The sequence below is a fragment of the Astatotilapia calliptera genome, chromosome 12, assembly GCF_964374335.1.
Source record: "Astatotilapia calliptera chromosome 12, fAstCal68.1, whole genome shotgun sequence".
In the NCBI taxonomy this organism is placed as follows: Eukaryota; Metazoa; Chordata; class Actinopteri; order Cichliformes; family Cichlidae; genus Astatotilapia; species Astatotilapia calliptera.
In genome coordinates this window covers 34,330,576-34,342,133 of record NC_137433.1, presented here as the reverse complement: position 1 = coordinate 34,342,133, position 11,558 = coordinate 34,330,576, and positions in this window count along the sequence as shown.

Genomic DNA, 11,558 nt, shown 5'->3' with positions numbered 1-11,558 from the left:
TGTACACACACACACCCTGCTACTACTATTATGACTGGATCAGTTGTGGGTCAATGACACCCATGAATGTCCAAGGAGACAAACCCCCACTAGGGGTTAAACATCTGTAACTCTCCACATTCTGTTTTTAGAACCAAAGAAGCATCTCAGATGAGAGCAATGACTGTCTGAGAGGTGAAACGTCATCAAGAACCTAAAGAAGAACAGTTGACTCTTTTCTGTCAAGATCTCTAGAAAACAAAGGAACTATCAATTCCAGCCAGCTGACCCAACATTAATAAAGCATCATACAAGCGCTTACCTCCTAGGAGTAACAGAAAACAAATGGCAGCTCGCCTTACTCTTTCTAGACCCAGATCAAAGCAAAGTTTAAAACAATCAGTGGTGTGGCTGGTTGGATAAAGAGCTACAAATAAACCTCCATAGATTGGACCCTTCTTGTCTCATTGAAGCCAATCATTTATATGCTGTAGTCCTGAAATGCCAGTCCCAGCCTGGCTCCTGCACAGTCCAGTCAGCATGCCTTCGCCCCATGCACTGCAGACGTCATCATGATAGGAAACAGCAGTTATGTGAAATGAAACAACAGGACAGCCATAACTCTTCTGTTTATGTTAATTATACGCTCTACTAGGATTCATGCAGTCAGTCAAATGCTGGAAAAATCGAATGAATGGAGGTTCACAGTGCCATTAGCTAATGAGGCAAATCATACTATAAAAGCAAGCCAAGATATTCCCAAGGCAAATAAATGGCAAGAGATTTCACAGTAGAGCTTAAGTTTCAGTGACTGAAGACAAAACTGAAAGCACACATCAAATCAACCAGCTGCTGAAGGTCCTGCAGTAAAGCTAGTAATAAATAAATAAATAAATCATTTTAAAAAACAAAAACAAAAAAAAAAACAGGGTCATGTCCAAATACTTAGAGACTCAACTGACTGTTGTAAATGCTTGGATCATGTAAATTCATTATCCTAATCTTAATAATGAAAAATTAGTATGGAGGTTCATATTTGGAGTTTCCATCGCGTTTTATTCTAGAAACATCAGGGGAAAGTGTATTTTAGTAGTGCACATACAATTTTAAAGCTCTGAGATTTTTATCACACAGTTCTCGTGTGTGTCTGTGCGCGCGCACGCGATGCTGATGTGACATTTGAGATTCTGTCTTCAGAGAACAGAAATACTCGGATGCTCTCTCGTGTTAAAACAGATAAATGTTAACGAGATGTTCCCTCTGTGGCTATTTCACGTCTGTGTGCGGAGGGAAAAGCAGCTGTTTATTAAAGAACCTCTCAGCTGAAAGCTTCCCGCTTCCACAACATTTTAGAAATTGGGAGGTGGGGGGAAATCAATCATCTCTTTGGGTGTAACACTCGCGTGTTTCTGACATTTTACAGAACATCATCAACGATCGCCTCGTCGTCTCCGGGGTCACAAACTGTTTGTGCACAGGGAAGGAAACTGAGCCCACTGTCAATTATAGAGGCAAAAAAAGATTAAAATAAGACACCGGTTTACTGCAGGTTATTCGGGATACTTGCTCCCAGCGAGCCGGTTCTCCGGGGACAAACAGTCTGCAGGCCGAACAAACACTTTAACAAGGTGCCGCTGCTGTTTTCATGCTCAGAATCAACAAAATCGACTGCGTGAGAGAGGAGGTAAATGCCAAACGGCTGCTGAAGAGCGAAACTGCTGCTGAGGGTCAGTTTGCTTCTGCAGCGGCTTAAACTCTGCAATGCTGCCCCCAGCTGGCCGTGCAGGGGGACTGCATGTCAGCTGACCCGAGCCTCGGTTCACTCGTTTTCCAGATAAAATATAAGATTAAAAAACGATGAGTAATATACAGAAGAAAAAAATATATATAAATGAAATACAATCAAAGATGTGTTGGAGTTAAAAATTGAAATTAAAATTGAAATAATAACTTGCCCGCTATTTTTTCTTCCTGGTAGTTTCTTTTGTTTGCTGTAATTCACGTCCATGTTTGTGCCAGGTTAATTATAATCACTGGAAAATATCTGAACTGGTTCAGAGGCTTTCAGCACTTCATCACATTCATCCTTAAACATTAGCTACTGACACCAGTAAACATTATTTATGTGTTGATATCAGTCAAAAAGGCTGATATCCATGAACATCAGCAGTGATAACTACAATTAGAAGTTTTCCTTCTAAAATCATTTTTAAGAAAGCTCAAGACTTAAATAAAGGAACAGAAAAAGGTCTAAAACCACCTGTTTTGGTTTCCTTAACCTTTAAAACTCAGATTGTTTAATTTTTATATTAAATTGCATTTAAAAAATGTAATAGATCCCATGATTAATAAAAAGCACATAAAAATGCAAACAATGAGGAAAGAAAATACTGATAGACCTGCAAGAATCATTTTCTCCTGTCATTTTGTGATGAAGACTTCTGTCTTTTCTTTCTTTGAGCTCTTGTAACTTCCTCAGTTTAAAGCCTTGTTGTAATTTAACTATAACATATGGCAACTCTCAGCTGGGAGTCCCGTTATCTCTCTGAATGATGATGTTTTTTTTGCATCTGCCAATATCAAAGCTGAATCATAAATGCTGCGCTCACAATATAAACCCTGAACTCCACTAACAGGCTGAACTATCACACTGTAGATCACATGTCCAAAGACATAAAGGTGACAGTAAAATGATTTGAGGAACATAAATAAGTGAAACGCAATAAAACTAAGCAGGTCACTATTTACATTTTTTAAAAGTGAATTTGATCTTTTTAATTTTTACATTAGGTACACAGATTTGTTTCTGGTTGCAGCAGCTTGTACCAAGCTGACTGATCCACCACACACCAGACCTTGTATGCCATCAATATTATCATATTCTAATAACACTGCTCAGATGAAACAACGTGTTATTAAAAGGCAAAATCTAAGTAAAGGCTCTGTCTGTGTCCGTGCACACCTAGAACAACGAAAGTTTGACCTGAACTAAATGCACCTGTTGTTGAACCACTTCCTGTCACACCAAGCTTCAGGCTCATCTCTGGTTTGGGTCCTGTCATTCATCTGTCTGTGCATTTCATGTGTTTCAATGTGATGCATTAAGACTGAAACATGTTTTTCTGCCCTACATGCAAAGATTCATTTGGTTGCTCGTTCCACTTTTAGATAAAAACCTGAAGCAACTCTAATGGGCGTCATAACAGTGTAAGATCACACTTAATACAAAACACATGGATGGAAAGCACAGAGTGCATATACAAGATAGACTAGCATTGTGAGCCATTGGTTTGGCATTTTGGACGCTTCCATGTTGGATTTTGTGCAACCATATGTGGATGAGAGTTAATCAGCTAATGCTAACAAGCTTACTTAGCAAACTGCTACCATAAACAAGTGCATTAGCCACATTTCAAGTAATCAGTGAAGAAAAATAAATAAAATAGTAGCATTTACCTCACTAAAAGTAAATCATAAGCTTTTTAAAGCTTTTTACTGCCTGAAAAGGCATATTTTATGTCAGCATAATGTGATTAAAATGCTTGAAAAGGCAGCAAGAGCACAAATTCTGTCTGTGTTAGATTGTTGTACCAGGAGCTAAGCACGCTTTGTAATGCTGTGCTAATGCTGTGAAGATTAACTCCCTTTTGAGGCTATTATTGGAACTCTAGTGTTTGGCACATCCATGCTGGCTTAATCTTTCAACTCCTAAAGTTGCCAGTTGATGAAAAGGCATTTGAGTTGTTTGAGGTTGGATGGTGAATGGAAGGCTATAGTCCTGACAGGGGTGAAGTGTCAACCAGCCTCTAAAAAGCCTTATAAGGACACGCGGATAAAGACAAGGGGGAAAAAAGGACCCGAGAACACCAGGGAACACTTGAGCTCCATATATTGATGGAAAACCTTTGAAGAAAAGGCAACAAACATGAGCTAAATATACACATATGAATAACTTTGTTGTGGTCATGAAAAGAAAAGAAAAAAAAACAGAAAAGTAGCTCAGAATTCCTGGGAGTGTGAAAAACTAACTTAAAATAAATACCACACAATGAAGGCAGAGGGGAAAAAAACTCAAAAATGGGAAAATATGACAAATCCAAGCAAAAAGAACCAGCATCAGAAAACACTGCATTAAAAAAAAGAATTGAGTGCATGCACAGTGACTAAATATGCACGAGGAGGGAAACAGGTATGAACAGGTGAACTAAATCAGGTATAACAGAGGGTGGGAAAAGAACAAAGGGGGGGAAATCAAATCAAACCACAGAAAGGCACAAAAGGGTCTAGCCTTCAAAGTAAAACAGGAAGTAAACTGAAAGAGGGCCCAAGCCTAGCGAGACAGACAGCACAGTGAAAAAAGGAAAACACAAGAAGAACCCAAGAATCAATAAATCTTCTCTCTGCCTTTTATCCACACATGTAAAATCAGCTGTTAGAAACCCTGGTGGTGATTTTGGATCCTAATCTCATCTCACCCAGCTGTGCTACCACCTCAGGAATATTGTAAGAATCCTTTCAAAATTAAGTTTTAATGACACTCAGGCCATCATTCATGCTTTCGTGTCCTCTTACTCTAATGGCTATAAATCAGAACACATTAAATCGACTTCAGATTGTACAAAATGCTGCAGCAAGGCTTATTACACCAGTTTTAATGCCTTTACACTGGCCGGTCATAATCGATTTTAAGATTTCACTTATGACTCTTAAAGCCTTTTAATAGTCTTGTCTCAGGATATATATTAGAACTGCTTCTCCTGTACCAACCAATTCACAGCCTCAGATCCTCAGGCAGAAACCTGTTAACTGGTCTGACATCACACTTAAGGACAAAAGATGATCGAGTGTTTAGGACTCCTCAGTTGTGGAATGACCTGCCAAAAGAAGCTCACGTCGTTATTGTCTGATTTACAATTTCCTCTTTTAGTCATAGTTTCTGTGAAGCACTTTGTAATGCAGGTTGTGAAATGTGCTGTACAGATGGACCTTATTATTATATTATATAACACGAAGCGACGGAAAAACTAAGGCTAACAGCAACATTAGTCATAGCTATAATGCAATATAAAAAACATGACAGCAGATCTCCTGCCCAGCACCTTTTGGGTTAACTGGGTCCTGTCTTGGCCACTTTCAGGCTTATGCAGAACTCTTGTAATCTAACATGAGAAATATCAAATCTGCACTTTTTGATACCAACAGTTTCACATTTGTTAAGGCCAAGTTTGGCTGTTGGTAAGGCTACAAAGCAACATGATGCTCTGTTGTGTTCTCATTTAAGCTAAAATGCAAATGCTGAGTTTGATCTGCATGTAAATGATGCCTCGTGTCCGTCTGAAGGCCGCTGTGGAAGACGAATGGTGTTTATCAGCCAGTCTGGAATCAGCGCTTGGCGCTTTGCACAGGACGCCATCTAATTACCTTTTTTCTTAAAGGTTGTATTTATTAGAATCCATCATCGCTGTCGTTACATCAATTAATGCTGTTGATGGGCTGAGGAATTGTCACCCTCTGCCCTCGTCTTCCTCACCCTCACCCCCTCGCATTCCCTCCATCCTTCACAGGCAGAAGAACCTCCTCTCTTCTCTTTGGCATTAAAGGCCTGTCATCCCAGCATGCCACGGGGCCCCCGACCATAGCCCAGCGGTGTCAATTAAATTTGATTGACTGAGTAAAAGAAGCACACAAATAAGCCAAAACAACAGACACAAAAATCTATACATGACTCCTGCAGCCCCCCACCCTCTCCGGCCCTCCGCCCCGGCTGTCAAATCAAGCGCTTGTCTCGTCTGTTTTCGTGGCGTGTGCCGTGGACGTCCACCGCAAGACAACTGCTACTCTGTGTGTGTGCGTCTGTGTGTGTGAAGGCGTCAGTGTTGGCCAAATGCACCGCCTGTCCCGCCCACCCCTTAAACCCCCCCTCTCACCCAAACACCCCCAACCCCTCCCCTTCCATCCACACGGAGTGATCCAATTAGTGGTTCTGGAACCTCGTCCACACTGCACAGCGGAGGCCCCTGGGTATTGACTCAAACTGTTGTCCAATAAATGAGGTCTAATTTATCAGTTTAACTTCATCCCCCCACCCCACTCCAACCCCTCGAAGAAAAGGAGTGAAGAGAAAGAGTAGAGGGTGGGGGGAAAAAGGAAAACAAATAGCTTTCATTTTTTGTTGCATGAACAGGCGAGGAGTGTTTGGGAAAAAAAATCCCAATAAATCCTGCATTCCTCACATATCACACCCTCTCATCTCTCCTTGTTGTTTTGCTAATTGTCAGCCGGTGAGCTCATGTTTCATATTCACTGCGATGATTGAGGGACGCTATTAGAGCAAACCCCATTAGGCTCCGTGGGGAAGCAGCTGACCCTGCGTGGGAACCATCAAAGACCAATTTGCTACCCAAACACCATAAATCCTGCCCTGTTAAGTGACTGTTTTTGATGCTGCTGAAGCGCGCAGAAATAAATATACGCTTTGTTATGTATTGTCCATTAAATTACCAGTGAGCACAATTCACACATGACATCCATCTTGGTCAGCCGTGGTCAAAAGTGGGGTCCTGGGACCTGCAGAGGACCTCTGACGGTGCTGGAGGACGGCTCAGTGACGGCTTCATTTATTGTTCGAGAAGAAGAAGAAGAAGGCTGCAAAACTTGGGAAGTTTTATTTGTCAGATTAACAGAGACCATCAAAATAAGGCTGAACAAAGTTTATTCTCCAGAATCTTAAAGTCAGGACTTCTCAGCAAAGCTCTGAAGTAAACATATCAAATGCTTAAACTGAGAAAAAACAAACAGATTTGAGACAAAAAAGTAAGTTTGATTTGATGGAAGTACCACATCACAAAATTCATGTTTACCAGGGCTTTCTGACCTCAACACTTTAACAACAGCTTGTAAATGTCTGGAGCAAATATTCCTCTAAAACCTGTGTATACCTTTCATTATTGCCTTTCAGATGTGCAAACAGCTAACTCTATAGACACTAATGTACCTCCATACCATCAGAGATACAGGAGTTTGAACTGAGAGTGTTGAGAACAAGCCAGATGGTCTTTCTCCTTTTTGTCTTGAGGATACGGCAACTGTGTTTTCCAAAAACAATTTCAGATTTCAATCCACCTGACCACAGAACAGTTTGCTGGTTGTTCTCACTCCATTTTAAATGACCTTTGACCCAGAGTAGAAGCAGCGTTTTCACATTTGCACTGAAGGGCACAGCAAACTGTGTCCACAGACAATCATTTCTAGAAGCTTTCCTGAGCCCATGGTGCGATTTCATGACAGAACCACGCTCATTTTTAATGCAGCGCCTCCAATATAGTTTTGGTCGTGTCCCTTGCACACGGTGAATTCCAGATTGGTGAAACTCTTCCTGTCTAAGACGCTCTTTTTATTCCCAATCACCTTACTAACCTGTTGCCAATTAACCTAAGTAGAAATAAAACGTTCCTTCAGCTGTTTTGTTTTAGCACCACTTACTTTTCCAGGCATTTGTTGCCCTATTTCAACTTTTTAAAGATGTGCTGCTGCCATCAAATCCAAAATGAGCTAGAATTTTTCATGAAACAGTAAAATGTCTCAGGTTGAACATCTGATATGTTTTCTGTGTTCTATTGTGAATAAAGTTTAGTTTACAAGATTTGCACATCTATTACGCAGCACCCCAGCTATGTGGAACTGGGGTTCTACACTTATTAGAAAACAGAATCAGTGATATGAAAGACAGGAAGTGATTTTAGTTTTAAGTAAATCTACAGTTTAAGAGAAGCGACTTAAGGAATTGAAAAAGGTTTCTGGCATAAACGTATCCCTTTTCTTTAGTCATTTGATAAAACATGAAAAAGCCAGTTAATGACTGTTAAATGAAGCAGTAAGTTAATATCTACATAAGAGTTCAGGTGTCACTATGATACAGGGAAGGTAATATTTATGAAATATTGCTCTGATAACGGGGATCAAAAAAGAGGAACATTATTCATCCCACCATTGTGAACAATTAGACCCGACACCACCTGGAAGTCCAGAAATAAAGTTTATTTCAGTTCGTCTTCAGCCTTCACAACAATTTAAATAGCAGGACAGAAGACGTCCGTCTCTGTACACATTGGTTAGTAAAAAAAAAAATCTAAACTCAGGTCAGACACTTCCACTTCCACATTCACTGATACTGCGTCTCTTTTTATTGTTTTTCTTTCTTTGCATTGAGAGGAAACATCCAAGTCGATGCAGCAACAGTAACCGTGCTTCTAAAGAGTTCATTAGAAGCACAAAAGTTCAGTTTGTCTCCCGTTTCTTGTCCTGAGGGAGTGCCTACAAAGAAAATGCTCCAGATAAAAACAACTTCATTTCAAAGACAATCTTTAACACAGCCGGCCCCGCCAAGAGAACACTGATTGTTTGGCAACGAGCAATATTTTGAGGCAATGGAAGCTGAAACATTTCCCTGCAACCTGCTCCAGGTATAACGGTCCTAAAGGCCTGCAGCCTGTTCATATTTTCCCAGGAAATTTTTGTTAAAGGAAATTGATTTTTGTTTGTACTTTTAAAAGTCTGAAATTCAAAATGACCTAAAAAAATTAAATAAAATTTGAGTATTTAATCTGGTAATTCCACATTAAAAATGCCAGAATCAGCTTAGTTTATATACAATAACTTTGGCATTTCACAATGAAGACATGATTCATTCACTGCGCCTTCATACTATGATTTTTTTTCTCACAGACCTTCTAAGCAGACTTTACAGGTGACTCTCAGGTTCAGCAGCTGGCTGCACGAAATTTCAGATGAAAAATTAATTAAAATTAAAACAATTCCTCATCCTCAGAAAAAAACTGTGACACTTCGAGTTGGTTTAAAACCGATTTAAAATTTGGTTGCAGTTTTTAACAAAGTTCAAGATTGTGTTTCAGTCCTGAAAATTTCATGTGTCCATCTGCTGTACTCCTGAAGTGATGAAGGACAAATAAGGCAATTTAAAAAGCACCAACCCTGTATGCTTTAGAGGCCTGTAATTCAGAGTTTTCACAGTATTATGGTAAAATTTTGCACGACTTCAGTTATGCTAAAGTTACTGTATAAAAACAAAACAAATTATTTTCTTATAATTAGTATCAAATTACTAATTATAATTTGGCAGGAAAGCATGAACGTTATGTTGAATCTTTGGGAATGATTACAGACCTTTAAATATAAAAGGCCATATTTTCCCCAGCTGCTTTAGCTCCTTTGAGGCAACTTTCTGAAAACCTGAAGGTATGATCAGCAGGTTGGTGCAGCTGTCGAAATGACTGAATTAGGGATCTGCTGTGTCTGACGTCCCAACAATAGGAAAAACAACCCTGTAGGACAATGGGGTGTTTAGGGGAGTCTAAAGCCTGGGTTTCAGGGATTACTTGTACATACACTGACTTAATTACTTGAAACTCTGTTTAATGTAAGCATCCACCACTGTAATAGTATGTATACGACAGAAAAGAAGTAAATGCATAACAGGTCCCAAATCTGACTGTTTTTTTTAAAGCCGAATGACACCTTGTCTTTTCCAGTGTGCTCACTGGAAGGGGTGTGAAGCAAGCATGGGAACCTTTATGTCCTGAGTAAGAGTAAAGTTTTAATCTTGTCACACCTCCTTTACACTTAACTGTAAATTTAGCAATTAAACAGTGAAGAGTGAGATATTTGGGAAATATCAATTCAGATAAATATTAAATGGGGGAAAAAAAAAAAAACATGAAGTGAAGAGACTCTGTACGCATAGTCCCCAGACTTAATCATCCAATCAGAGGCAAAGTGCACAGAGATGACAAACTAAAATGTTGGACTGTTCCTTTAACAGATCAGGACTAGATGCGGGTAAATCCTCCTGAGCCCCACTGCCTCAGATACCCACCAACTACTGCAGCCCACCACACACAGCGAGTGTGCAAAGCCAGAGGAATAGAAAACTGCAAAAAGGTGACTGTAAACCATCTGAAACTGCAGTGCAGAATGATACTGACTCAAACTGCAAAAAATATACAGGAATGTGAATTAAAAACTAGAGAATAAAGTCCAAACCACTGTGAAACATCAGTAACAGTAATTGAATGAACATAAACATGTGTTTAAAACATAACAGACGTGATCCAGTTTTTCCCACAGCTTTTAAAAAACTGGGGCTGTAATCTGTTCTGCTTTTCATGCAATCGGACAGCAAGAAAAACAAAAGCCTTTAGAGGGCGCTAGTGAGGCTCTAGAGGCTGTGTCAAACATTAAATGTTAAGAAAATTACAAATCATTTTTGGATTACAAGAAAGCACCACAAAACGTCCCAAAGCTTAGGAATGCCTCATTTACTGAGTTCATTTAGTCCTGCTTCATATTGTTATCTTTGATATATGCTGCGACTTAGAGCTGCAACATTTTTAATGCAGTAATGTTCCTGGGAGATAAACACCTTGTCAGTTATTCTACAAAATGTAGTTTCAGGGAGACCGTTTAAAACTTAAAAACAAAGCTGAGGTTTCTGCAGAACACAAATGGACGTTTCTCAACTACAGAGCACAAACATTAAAGGACTACGATGACCTGGATGACTGAGAACCTTCACAGACATAAAGAGCACAATCTGTAATTGCATAAGGGATTAGTCATGGTAGTACATGGTCAGTGGTTCCAGCCAGCTACATCGAACCACTGAGAATCATCTACAGTGTGTTCTGCAGGCACGTGTATGGCGAGGTGGAAGCAGAAGTGGGCAGGGCTTAATCTTTTAAGGTGGGGTTACAGTCCTGAGTGTTGTTGATTGTTCGACTATACGCTCACTTTTTAATCTATATATTGTTATGTTTTTGATTTTTTTTTTTTTTAAATATTAACCCGACAATGTGGGTCTGCTAATAGTAAGTCAATGATTTTATAAATGACTGGCTTGTATTTGCCAAATATTTCCAGAGCGTGGTGGAAACTTGAAAAGTTTAGACATATAAGCAAGAGTTCTGATAAATTAAGGTGGAAATGTGGCTCGTGATAAATAAAGTTTCCTATTTTAAACACTGAACCAGAAAATGTTGCAGTATTGAAAAAAAAATGGATAGGAGCATCAGATTACAGCCTCAGTCTTCATGTTTCAAGCTTTGAGAAAGTTTGTAAAACTTCAATCTCACAAAAGATGTAAAAAAAAAAAAAAAAAGAAAAAAGAAAAAAAAAAAGAAAAAGAAGGAAAAAGGTTAAACGTTTTCTTTTCCCACTTCATCGTTCATATGCTCAGCCAGTTTATCAGCTGCTGTAGAAGGTGCATCTTTAAACCTCCCAGTCTCAAAAACACATCAAACTACTAATTTCTACTTCATGCCATAGACGATAAAATCAAAATTAAAAAGTTGAATATAATGTAAAACAAACAAAACCACATAATTAAATACTAATATATACAGTGGTTTTTAAAAATTTGTTGTTGTGCTGCTGCACGTTAGAAATGTGCATGATTATAGCCACATAAAAAAAATGTAATCATATAACTGTGTGTAAACATAAATACTAATATTCCTAAGTTCGTCTTTAGTGTTGATCAGAGCACAGTAACAGCGGCAGAGAAA